Source organism: Megalops cyprinoides, chromosome 11, assembly GCF_013368585.1.
Source record: "Megalops cyprinoides isolate fMegCyp1 chromosome 11, fMegCyp1.pri, whole genome shotgun sequence".
Taxonomy (NCBI): Eukaryota; Metazoa; Chordata; class Actinopteri; order Elopiformes; family Megalopidae; genus Megalops; species Megalops cyprinoides.
In genome coordinates this window covers 13,844,817-13,857,311 of record NC_050593.1, presented here as the reverse complement: position 1 = coordinate 13,857,311, position 12,495 = coordinate 13,844,817, and the positions used below count along the sequence as shown (strand labels likewise).

The 12,495-nt window shown below is 37.4% G+C and overlaps 1 protein-coding gene across 1 annotated transcript in view; it reads left to right on the top strand.

Moving 5' to 3' along the window:
- The window catches only part of LOC118785532 (low-density lipoprotein receptor-related protein 1B-like), a 306,119-nt gene that overhangs the window by 68,639 nt on the left and 224,985 nt on the right, over window positions 1–12,495 (top strand). The window lies entirely within an intron of this gene.

The window sequence follows — 12,495 nt, the reverse complement described above, 5'->3', positions numbered from 1 at the left end:
CACTGTTCCTTGTCATTGACATTGGGAGGGAAGAGCCAAGGAGCAATGAGCGATGACTGACTGGGAGTTGGTAAGATAATGATTCTCAAAATGATGGTGTGTTTCTTAAATGTGCTTAACAACTGAGACATCTAGTCACACCTAGGAACTTCATTTATCTTTCGTAAGTGATTCCGTTGTGTTTTATGGCACATTTTTATAATAGCTGCATTCAGTGTATGAGTCATATAATCACCCTGATGGCACTGGAATGGTTATAATCTTGATATATACCTTGAATTTTTTTGTACTGTATGCTCATTCTTGCTAACTTTTAATGAAGATCAATTGCAAGAGTTTACTGGTTTAATACCTTCTTTGGATTCCATTGTATTAAAATAGCAATTAAAACATTAATAAACATTGATAAACATTAATAATAATGAAATAGCAATGACAATCTCTTGTGTTTTGACAGAAATAGCACTGGAACACTGGAACATCCTTACATATAATTTTTAAATATGTTGTTTCATAGTAAACAATTTCATAAACAGAGTGATTCCAACACTGACAGTAATTACATAGCATTTCATCACAATCAGAATAAAGTATTTTCAATAATATCCAGCGCTTAACAGAATTGTTTTCAATATCCGAACTAGGTGTATCAAATGAACGTAACTGATAAATGACTGTTACAGTGGTTTGTCTCTTTTACACTGCAGTTTTTCAAATCAAATCGGGACGGCCCAGGACAAAAGCCAGGAGTGATCAGAGATTTGTAGCTTGTTCTGTCTCTAATGTCACACATTTTATTTATGTCTGTGTTATTGAGCCATTTGTGTTTATTGTATATCTGTGAAAATGCTTGTTCTTGTCTCTCAGTGTCACTGTGTTATGTCGAACTGTTGTATTGTCACCTTGGGCTTGAGAGAAACGCAGTTTCATTCCTCCATATGTCCTGTGCATATTGGAGAATTGACAATAAAGTTGACTTTGACTTTGACTTTGAGAATATTGTCTTTAATAGTCAAGACCGGCCTGACAATTTTCACATGAACATATTTGTTTGCAGCTGCTACCTTACCTCATACAGCAACACATGCATTTGCATGTTGTAATATTTCTCTAAAAATGTGTCATATTTGCACTGTGCACTGTCATCCTACCATTTATTTGGGCTGAGGAAGGCCATGGTACTTTCTGCAGACAGGGCAAGGAAATTGTAGATGTTGTGTATCAACTGAACGTGCTTTCCAGAGCATCTAAACCTGGCTGAAGCGCAGACCAAACGCGTTTTTGTCCATCTGCCGAGTTGGTCAGCGAGAACCGATCACGATCTGATCACAATGTTTTTCTGTTTCCACACTTTATCGGAAATATCTGATTTCTGTCTGACTGGGGTGCCAGTCTTAGGAGGAATAATGGTACAAGAAACAAATTCCATCAATTACATCTACTGTTACCTGTGAGAAATTAAGCATACCTACTGACGTCCTACCTTACACATTAGTGTGGCTTGCTGAGAATTTTTATGGCACTAATATTCAAGTAGGCAGTTTCCATTCATACCTGACTGTGTTTGCTGGAATTCCGTTCAGCTTTTCTAAAATTTTACACTATGTCATTTGTTTTCTTCACATTTATTCACAGATACAGATTTGCCATAGTATTTGGTGAACCCTATGAAGCTTTCATGAAAATGTCAAGTGGACGTCAATGATTGTGGAATCATCAGCATACAGTAAATTTGTGCACATGTGCCAGGATTTGTAAAATATACAGTATAAAACCGGAGGTAAAACACTGATGTGCTCCGATATTTCTGTACTAAACAGAAAGGATGGTATAATCAAGTCTGTCCTGTTGAAACCTATTCTTTATCAAGCTATTCATCCAAAATATTATGAGGCTGAGGTTCGCCATGAAATTTGAACATTCACAGCCATTTACCATTGTAAGCATTTCATCTGCTATGCTTCTTTGGAGACACTATGGAAACAGGTAATTATCTGTGGCTGAGTAATATTTTATTCATATTTTAAACACATTTATTTATTCAGAATTTTAAACATATTTGCTGTGCTTTGCTTTATCTTTCCAATAAATAAGAAATATCAGTGGGAGTCAAATATGCTCATACTGCTGTTGAAGATTTTTGTATATGTAGTATATATTAACATGTTATAATGAGGTTAAAGCATTTCAGGGTCTTAATTCCTAGTTATATAGAACAGGATTACACTTTTCTAAACACAGTCCCAGTATATTTCTGTTTAGTTTTCTGGTTTTATAGATAGTGTCAAATTTAAAGATAGTTTTAAAAATTAATTTTATGGCTGTCAACTGGGCTTCTTTTAGTATACTACAATTCTGGCCTAGGGTGACATTTAGAATCCCCATCCTACTGTATTTGGGACTTCTTCCCCTCTGTATTTGGAACACCTACAAACTAATTGTGGAAGCCTTCTTTCCTATCTGCTTTCTCCAAGTAATTTAATAAAATATTGAAACCTGCTAGACACAGAGACACTGGCTTTTTTGAGCTAATCCCTTCTGCCCACTAAGCCCAAAGGAGGGAAAAGTGTCACTCTCACCGTGCCATTTCCTCAAGAGCGAATTCTCTGGTTCTGCTCAGATGCTGTTCTGTGCTGAACATTTCTATATTTGTGTATACAATATTTTAAGAAGTAGGTAGCTGTGTGGTATAATAATGGGATGTTCCCTAGAAGTTTTAGGTATGATGACTAGGGTGGATACTTAACTGAGATTGAGATTTCAGCAAATATTCCTATTTAGTACAAATGGACAATAACCAGAATTTTCAGCTATGTAAGCCGTCCTGGATCAACACAAAATGAAAGAATGCCTTGGGCGATTTTGCGCTCTCTGCTCATTGGGCTCTCCCAGTGAAAAGTCAGTGGTTATTCCAACATTGCTCTGGGGACATCAAACGCTGGAGGTGAAAAGTGTACCCGTATGAATTTGAGAAAGGACTTAAAGTTGTGTTAAGGGTCATCCCCAGCGCTTTCATCAGGCCCTTTGCTTTCAAGGGAAACAACATGAAAGCGGAGACATCAATGGGCAGACTTGCTGCTCCAGAGACCACAGGCCTTTCCTTTGACTGTCTCAAATGCGGGGAGAGGTAACTGGCCTTAAGTCAACAGCATTCCTCTTTAAATGGTAATCAATTAGACAAGAAAGGCATGGATGCTTCCCAGGGTGGATTGCGTATACCAAGCATGTCCAGTCCCCTGCAGAGAACATGCCTCTGATTATTTTAAGATTTTTTCACTCTTTTACATTTTTATGTGGCCTGAATGCATGTAGTTAATGACTTGAACTCAACTGATGGGACTTATTTTAATGCAAATTTGTGTTTGTGTTTTTGGTATTATTTTCCTGGTTTGTCATTGTTCATGATCCCTTTTCTAGCATTTGCATACCAGTACACAGTCAGAGACCCGTAACGAAATGACAAGCCCACAAAGACACAAATAAATGTGAGCACCTGTATTGGTGTTTCTTTTTCTTTCTCCTCTTTTGTGGACTTTCTTTCTGAACAGTGGTTTAATGATTGTCTTTGCTTTTTGGAATGAGACACAGAGGGTTGAGTGCACTATTATTGCTTTTCTGACAGACAGATTACCGGTTTTAAATTGAATCACTGCAGATTACCAGCTGAGTTTCGGTCTCCTCTTTCTAAGAAGAAGTGAATTTATTGAGGGACATCACACCTCTTGAAGATTTTGCATTCCCCTTTCTCACAGAGCAACCATAACCAAAAAATCATCTCAGCAAAACAGAACAATAATGTCTCCTTTTGGGTGTCACTTTTTATGAGCCATTCTTTGTTTATTTTCTCGCATCTCGTTATGGTGTGCACACTATAACTCCTTTCGTGATTTATTGTGTTTAAAGGATGAGGTGAAAAAAAAAACCTGACAAACAAGTGTACAGGTCAAATGTTGTGTAAAGGGCAGCTATAAAGATTTTAACTTCTTTGGATATACACTAATATATGCATATCCCGTGAGCTCTCAAAATAGAGTGAAGTAGCAAAAAAAAATTCACCAATTACATGACATTACATAGTTTTTGTGTTTTTCTTCACTGTTTTACTTTTGAATGTGTTTTCTTTACAACCTGACAGTCTATCCTGAAGTTTATGAAAGTGCAACCAGAATGGGATGTGGAAAAAATATATATTTGACCACACGTATTAGAGCTGGCAAAAAATTTGACAAGTAAGATAATTGTGGGTGAGGCTGATGATACAAAATATGGGGTGTGATGTTGAGAGGTAGCACAGTGTATTTTCACCTCTTTTGCTTTCCATTCTGTAGCCATTTATGTTAAATAATCTCTGCAAGTATAAATCAGATTCAAGTCCCTCATGAGGCCTTTCACAACCACTATACATTCATTTGCGATGAATTTGCACTTGCATTGGTTAGCGCTCAGACTTCTCTTATATGTGATAATATATTTTTTTTATCCTTGACAGGAAGATAGTGTGAGAACCCAGTGTGTTTATAACAAAAGAAAAAGCAACACAGATTAAAAAAAAGAAACAAAACTGAAAACTGCCTCTGCATCTCAGACACTTATTGTAAGGCAATGTTGTGAGATACAGTATATATGGAGACTTTGGTGGTAAATTGTGTCGCTGCTTTCCACTGGTCAGAGGAAACCGTACAGAATATTTCATACAGTGTCACTGCAAGGCAGGCCGCAGTGAAAGACTGATCTGGGACAATGGCCTCTCTTCCAGGCACTGCCCTCAAGATGAAGGCATTACTAGAGTCGTGGCCACAGCAGCGACTCCACATTTCACCCATCGCCTTTGAAACTCAAGCCTCTTCATCTTGTGTTTGTGGAATAGAACGTACTTGCTGTTAAGTTCAACAGCTCAGTTTATAGCTGAGTGCTTGTGCCTTCAACCAAGGGCAGCTTTATGTATGTATGCAGCTTTATTGCTTTATGTATGCATTGTATTCTTATATATATATATATATTTTTTTTTCCTGAAGGCACTTTGCAGAATATAGATGTCCCAAGAGGGATTTGGGCATTAGCCATAAAACTACATTTTGTGACCTCCTGTGACCTTGAAAAGATATCACGATTTTGAATTACAGATTAAAATACTATTCCTGCAGCTGCTCATTGCCCAGCCATCTGAACAGTGTGCTTTCAGCTGCACAAATGCCCTTTAACACCATTCAGGCCTTTTATTTATCAACAAACAAAAAACAGAAAGGAGCTCACAACCTTCAAAATGAGAACATGAACTCAGGGGAGCAATAAAAAAAAGCTTGGATTTGACCTTTCTAGGCTTATGACACCGAATTAGCTTGAAGGCATTGGGGCGGCCACTAGGGTTTCCACTTGTAATTTTTATAAACCCACAAAAAAAAAGCATAGATGTGCAGTAGAACACGTCCCAGTTTTTATCCCTGTAACAAATAATTGGTTAAGATGCTTCAAACCTTCCTCGGGCTTGTGTAAGAGTCCCGGCTTATGCAACAGAATGGCAGCGTGGTGTCAAATCCTTTGACAAAGCATATGCCACTTTTCTGAGTGATTCCAACGTTCTGGTGACAGGCGTTGGTGGGTGCTCACAGATGCCTGCTTTTGAGCAGCCGAGTGGTGACAGCTTGGTGAGAGATCGTTGACCGGGGTAGCTGCACTGCAGACATATATACAGCCAGCGCTGGAGAAAAGCCCTGCATTCAAGAATGAAGGTCGACTAGTCACACATTGCCCCTGCAATAAATGCCAATGTGTTGATTATGTCATTACTTGTGTTCAGAGGAAGTGATTAAGTCTCATTACGCCCACGTGCCTGACTCTTTGGTGTAGCTCTTTTTTACCACAGACAGGGAAAAGTCTGAATTGTGGCTGCATCACACATGTGCACAGATTGCAGGTTGTACTTAGTGATTCCTTTTTTTCCACAGAATCTAAGATTCCATGTAACATATTCAAAAACTCACATGAAACTCGCCACGTTAACAAGACAGCATCAGCAACAAAATGACTGCGTGAAATGTCACAACTTTCAGTTACCATTTGCCATACTTAAATATTTAATGCATGTCACAGTGCATCATCAGTATTTGTACAACAACATTGAAAATTGTATGTACAGCATTCATGAAACATCTACTCTTCACATGTAACAGTATTTTGACTGCCGCCATATCAACACCGCCATGTTCTCTGCTCAATATTTGAAGAAGAAACATGGTTCTCACCATTTCACTGCTCATCCGAGTCTTTTTTCCCCTTTTCTTTCTCCATCATCTCTTTGATTTCCAGAACCCCCTTTATGTGATGTGGGGGAGTTCCTTTGCCACGACCAACTGACTTGTGTCTCAGAGGATTGGCTCTGTGACGGAGAATTTGACTGTCCAGATGGTTCGGATGAAATGCTGGACAGATGTAAGTATCCGTGCCCTGTGTGTGTGTGTTTCTCTGTCTCTGTCTCTCTCTACACACACACATAGACACACATAATGTGTGTCTGTGTGTGTGAGTGTGTATAGAGAGGCTCAGAGACAGAAAGAGGGAGAGAGACAGCTTGGTTCTGTGTCATAAATACATGGTTCAATCATGCATGCAATATTCACACTAATCCTCATTTTTGTGACATTTTCAGTGTCTTTTTTTCTAAAATCCCAAACTTTACAAAGTGCAAAGATGTTTTGAGAGCAAAGTTACCAAGCATTTTTTGAGTCTGTTCTTTGTCATAAATGATCAAAGCTATGCGAATCATTGAAATGTGCTTAATTTAGTCTCTTGATCAGAAGCAATTACACGGTGAGTAATAGACTTGTGTTTCAGAAGTAATGGCTAGGCACAACCTGTATATTTGTTGCAGAAAATTAGGATGGTATTTTGGACGCTTCTGCAAGCAATGAGAAAAACAGATAAGGGCAAAAATTATTTCAAGAAAAACACTGTGAGCTCGGTCTCTTATTTGCACTGGTGTTACTTCATTCTGTCTTTTGTGGATTTATCCCTACTGGGTTCCACGATGGAACAGATAAATGGATCCAAGGGCAGAATATAAATGACAAGCTGATATTCTCAGCTCTAACTTCAAAGTCATCTGGCAATTGTAATACATGCTGTTTTGTTTTGTATAACATTTCAATACGATTACAACATATTGTAGCATTAGCTATCAGTGGCAATATCTGGCCTATCATTGCAACTTGAACACAGTGTTCTTGTCTGAGTGTGGCATGAGCTTGTTAAATGCAGATGTGAATGAGTACATATAGTATATTTTTCATGAATTTTTTTGGGTTTTTAAATCTCCATTCTGAAATTGCCAATTTTATAGTAGGCTTGTCTCACCATAGCAACCTCTGAACTGACGTGGAAGGACTGAGGTGAGACAAATACAGTCCTCCCATACACTCACACACAGCCAATGCTTGTTTGTCACACTGCAAGTCACATAATGGATTGTGTAGTCATTGGAGGATAGGCGCTACTCTGCTGACATCATCCGAGCAACTCACAGGCACCTGAGGGCCTGTGACACAAGGGAGCCCTGACCGAACTCCCCAGCCCTATCTATGGCAGAACAAAGTCAATTCGTTCTGCAGCTTTGGGCTGCCAGTCATCATTGGCTAGCATTGAACTTGTACGGTGGGCTCCAGCATGTGCTCAGGGTGAGTACCTTAATTGCTCAGCTACTTGGGAGCTTCGTTTTAAATAACATTTCACAGCATTTCATTGAAACTGGCATAAGAAGCATTTGTTTAAAAATAACTTGCATAGAGTTAGGCATTCTTGGCGTGATGGTCAATTTCTTCTTGACAGCAATTTCTTCAGTATGAATTGAAAGAAAGGGGCAGTATAAAAGATTCGTAAAAGAAAAAAAGATTAGCATCAGCTGATCGGTCACTTACAATGAATTAAAAAAAAATTAAATGGGTTTTAATTGTTATGCTTGATTGATGTAATCATATATTTGAAAAAAAAAATCAAGAAAGTCTGGTCATTTCCGTGTTTGGTACAGACCATTAAACACACAGTTCGTAGATTAAGGGGCACTATAGGTTAATTGTAAACAAACAATGGTGCAATGGAATTCACAATATGCAGTGTGTTTTTGCATTTTTAATGAAATGATTCACAATTTAATTGTTTGCATTTAGACAACACTGTGTAAAGCACTTGAACTTGTGCTGGATGAAAAACAGTTTTGCCCACATGATCAAATTGTCCTCCATTAATATAGTACACATTTCCAAGGTATGCTCCATCTCTTTTCAAATGAGAAGGTCTTTAAGACTGAATAATTTACACCTAGTAAATTATGAAATGAGTCCAGAGCAGTTCGCTCAAATTAAGTTTATTCTAGGCCAGTTGCCTTTATTATCAAAGAGCCATCATGATTTCGTTCTTTAGATGAGTTATTGTTTCCTTAACATCTTCTGAGCCTAATGTTTTCTCTCTGCTCACACAAGTATTGCAGAATAGTTAACTGAGGACAATTCTTTAAAAATGTGTTTTGCTTTGTTTTATGCAAAAAGATTCTGCATTGCAGACATCTTTGCAGTATTGACTGTGTTTCAGGTGAGGTGACATACAGTCCTGACATCACACATCACTGTTGAAGACACCAGTGTGATCAAACATTCTGATCTCAAATAATAGTTGTGTAGCTCGGGTATATCCTACCCTACTAAAGGAAAAGTAATAAATGAATGTCCCAAGTTGGTGATAGCACTCAAATATCAGCGGTTTTCTCTGTGTGTGTCTGTCTACCATTAGCTTGCTCCCATCTCAGGGATTGTTGCCATGATGATATTGGTACCAGGAACATCGGCATCAGAACACACCCTTATACCCACCTTAACTAAAAATTATTTACACAGACCTGATATTCTGGCATCATGATCATAAAGGTCAATGTTTTATTCCAGAGATGTTTGTAGTGGATTTTTAAAGGTGTGTGTGTGTGTGATTGATGTACAGAACCCATGCACCACTTTCAAATACACCCAGTATTCAATATTTTGGCCAGAAATATGGGGTAAAATTACACTAGAGTATGACTTAAAGCCAGTACCATTTTTCCTTTCTTTCATTCTTAATGCATGACATGGTTATTTCCTGCAATTTTAGTTCAAAAATGGTATTTTGTACTCTTGAAAAATTGCAGTTAAAAAAAACTGAGGTAAAAAGCACCATATTCATCTTATATCAAGTAAGTTTGAGTGAGAATGGCTTTGAGTTGTGGTTTGATCTAAAATGCAGTGCAACCCCATTTTCATCCCTACCCAAGTAACGTTTGAATCCACCGGGAAAAACAAGCTTAAAAGGTAGCACAACGTCCATTTACATGCACCCATTTATTATCCTGAGCTCTTTATAAGGCAAGGTGCATTAGTGCCTATAAAATGGCCACCTGACCAAAATTGCAGGTCAAAAAATGTCAGTAACACATTAGAACCAAAGTGATAGATAAATGCAACAGCTGAGAGTGTTCACTCCAGAAGGGACGTGTTTAACATTTAAACCTTAACAAGTTGTACGTCATGTCACCTAATTAATATCTGCAGTTAGATTACAGCTGCCCCAGACTCTCATACTATGTTTGAAATGCTACAGATGCTGCATCCTTCATACAGTTTTACCATGTGCCAAAGAGTAAACATAAAAGGCATGAAACCAAGAACCTCTGGGAACCACAGCTGCTGGTTAACAGCCAAATGCTTCTTCTTATAATGCTTATCTGTCTTATCATCTGTAGATTCACGTAGAATTATGATCCACAGTAGCAGCAATTGCACTATTTACGTTAGTATCACCCATGGCTTACTATATACAGCCATAGCATGCATGGAAAATTAATACAAATGATTCTATTGCTGCAAGGAGAAACCTTTGCTTTTATTTTTTTATATAACAAAATGAAGGTGCTACATTACAGGAGGGAGTGCAGAAGAATGTTATAGATTATAATGAAATGGTTGGGAAAAACGTATCATGGGCTTCTAGGGTCTAATGCAAAAAGGTGAAACCCTTTTTGTTACCGTACCGAGTTAAAGAGATACACTATTTCAGTGGCATCTAAGTTAAGAGATACACAGCTAGGTGAAAGCAAATTTCAAAATGAAGATGACATGCCTTAGATGGCCACCACAATTTTAAAAAACAAACAAAAAGATAAAGAATACAAATAATACCAAAAACATTGCATACTCAGTTATTCAATACCTGTGTTTTTGACATTATGTTAATGGCCCCACTTTTCTTTCATCTGCAGGGTATTTCATTATCATTTTACCAAAAATGCTTTTGCATAAAAAGCAGTGCCAGATGTAGTATGAGCCTTTGGAGGAACTCATTAACATGGATTAGCTAGTGATATGAATTGGACTGAAATCCCTTTTCTTTTCCCTTTCTCTTTTCAAGAGAAGGGCAATAAAATGAAAATTATTTGTTTATCCCATTGTTATGGCTGTCATGACTAGAATATGTAATCAGAAACTCCTTTAGCTATTTAAATATGTGAATTTTAATGCCATATTTTATATTCTGTATTTGACAATTTCTTAACTAGATATGTGCATTTTTCAGATGTTGAAGGGGTCATGAATATTAGCACTGTTAAAGCCATCTGCCAGGCACTTGTGTACAGCAGTGCTATAGCAATACATAAATCAACACATTTTTTAATTAATTTCTTTGTATTAACTTTTCTGTGCCTTGCTCTTTCCACTGTTATGTCATACCATATGCATTTTTTTTGTCACACACGTGCATGCCCACAATAATATCAAATTATTGTTTATTTTACTTGAGCATGTTACATAATCATCTATCCTGCATGAGTCTATGAGTGTACATGCACAGATGCCCTAAACCACTTTCCCAGAAAACAAAACATTTAATACAGCAGCTCCTCAACCACTTACCTTATACATGAACTACCACAAATATATATTATGTGAATTGTTTGGTGAATTTATTTTTAGTCGCACAACTCATTGATGTCACCAGCGGCGAAATACTTCAGCCGTGCCTAACATACCTGTTGCCATTAGCCACCAGTGCCCAGTGGTGGATACAAATGACACTAAATGACTAATGGTGCTTGCATGTACAAGAGGATGAAGTCAATGTGACCTAATGTAGACCAGTCAAACACATAGAGTTTGGAAAAAGCACAGTGAAATCCCAACTGGGGTAATATGACACTTCTAAAGACTTCATTCTTAAAAGCAGCATAACATATACATATTTATATTAAGAATCAAGGAATCTGCTTATAATTATTTTGAAATGCTCAAAAATCCCATACAACATTCAGCTGAGTGCACTAAAGCTCAGTTAGTTAAAAATATATTCGTAAATTGAAATAACTGAATAATTAATGAATCAAATGAATATGTTATGTTTGAATTTACTCAATAGCTGTGTCACAACATTGTAGTCTGGACAGCTTCAGCAACTTGCAAAATGTCATTCTGTTATTAACTTCATCATTATTTTAATTTAATTTGATACAGGACTGTATAAAATACTGTACTTTTAAAGTCACACATCAACTTCAGGATTTATATTTGTCTGAGAAACAAATTTCAAGCATTTTAGCATAAGTCTTTAGATCCAAATGTCTTTGAATGTATGATTCCCATTACCTTAATGGTACTGTATGCTTTCCACAGTTGAAGAGTGTCACCTAATTCTATGTTTAGGAATATATTATTATTATTTTTTAAACAAACATACAACTTATCCATTCATTTATACTTATATTTTAAGAATCCACCACTTACGAGAACCTGTTAGAATAGTGCAAAGCAAAGTGCATAGAGGACATTGACCAATATGGTCGATATACTGGAAATAAATGCGTTGATAAACATGCTGGCAAGATTATGCCTTTCACAGGCATCTTAAGTAAGCATAACTGTACAATGAGAGCAAAAATGAATCCTTTATATAACACAGGTTAAGACAAGCGTCTACGTGGAGCATTCTTATATAGTGGGAGCAGTCATTAAATTCTTAATGCGTGACATCCAACTATCCAGAGACATAGCGTGTCAGTTTCCACACGGAGGTGTAATCACCACAATCTCGGGTCTCTGAAGATGCACAGCTCTACACTCCTTCACAATGTGATCATGATCAACTTGCTTCCCCCCTCTGCCTGAGCACCCCAGAGACCAGCAAGGTGACAGAGGCTATGGAGGGGCTGGTGAATGACCCACTTTCCTGTGAAGGGAAAAAAAAAAAAAAAAAAACTTTCACGTTGACAGTTCCTTAACTCCCAAAGTAAGCAGCATACTACCTTGTGATAAGAGGTAAAATATTGATTCTTCTCCTGTTACCTCATTGCTTTTAATGTAGCCTTGAATGCCTTTCGTGACTGTATCTCAATTTACACATGCAGTATACTTACCATATTTAATGCTATGTGTATGGTAAACATGCAAAACAGAAGTAAGTACATGCATTTCATTGGGACATACAGGT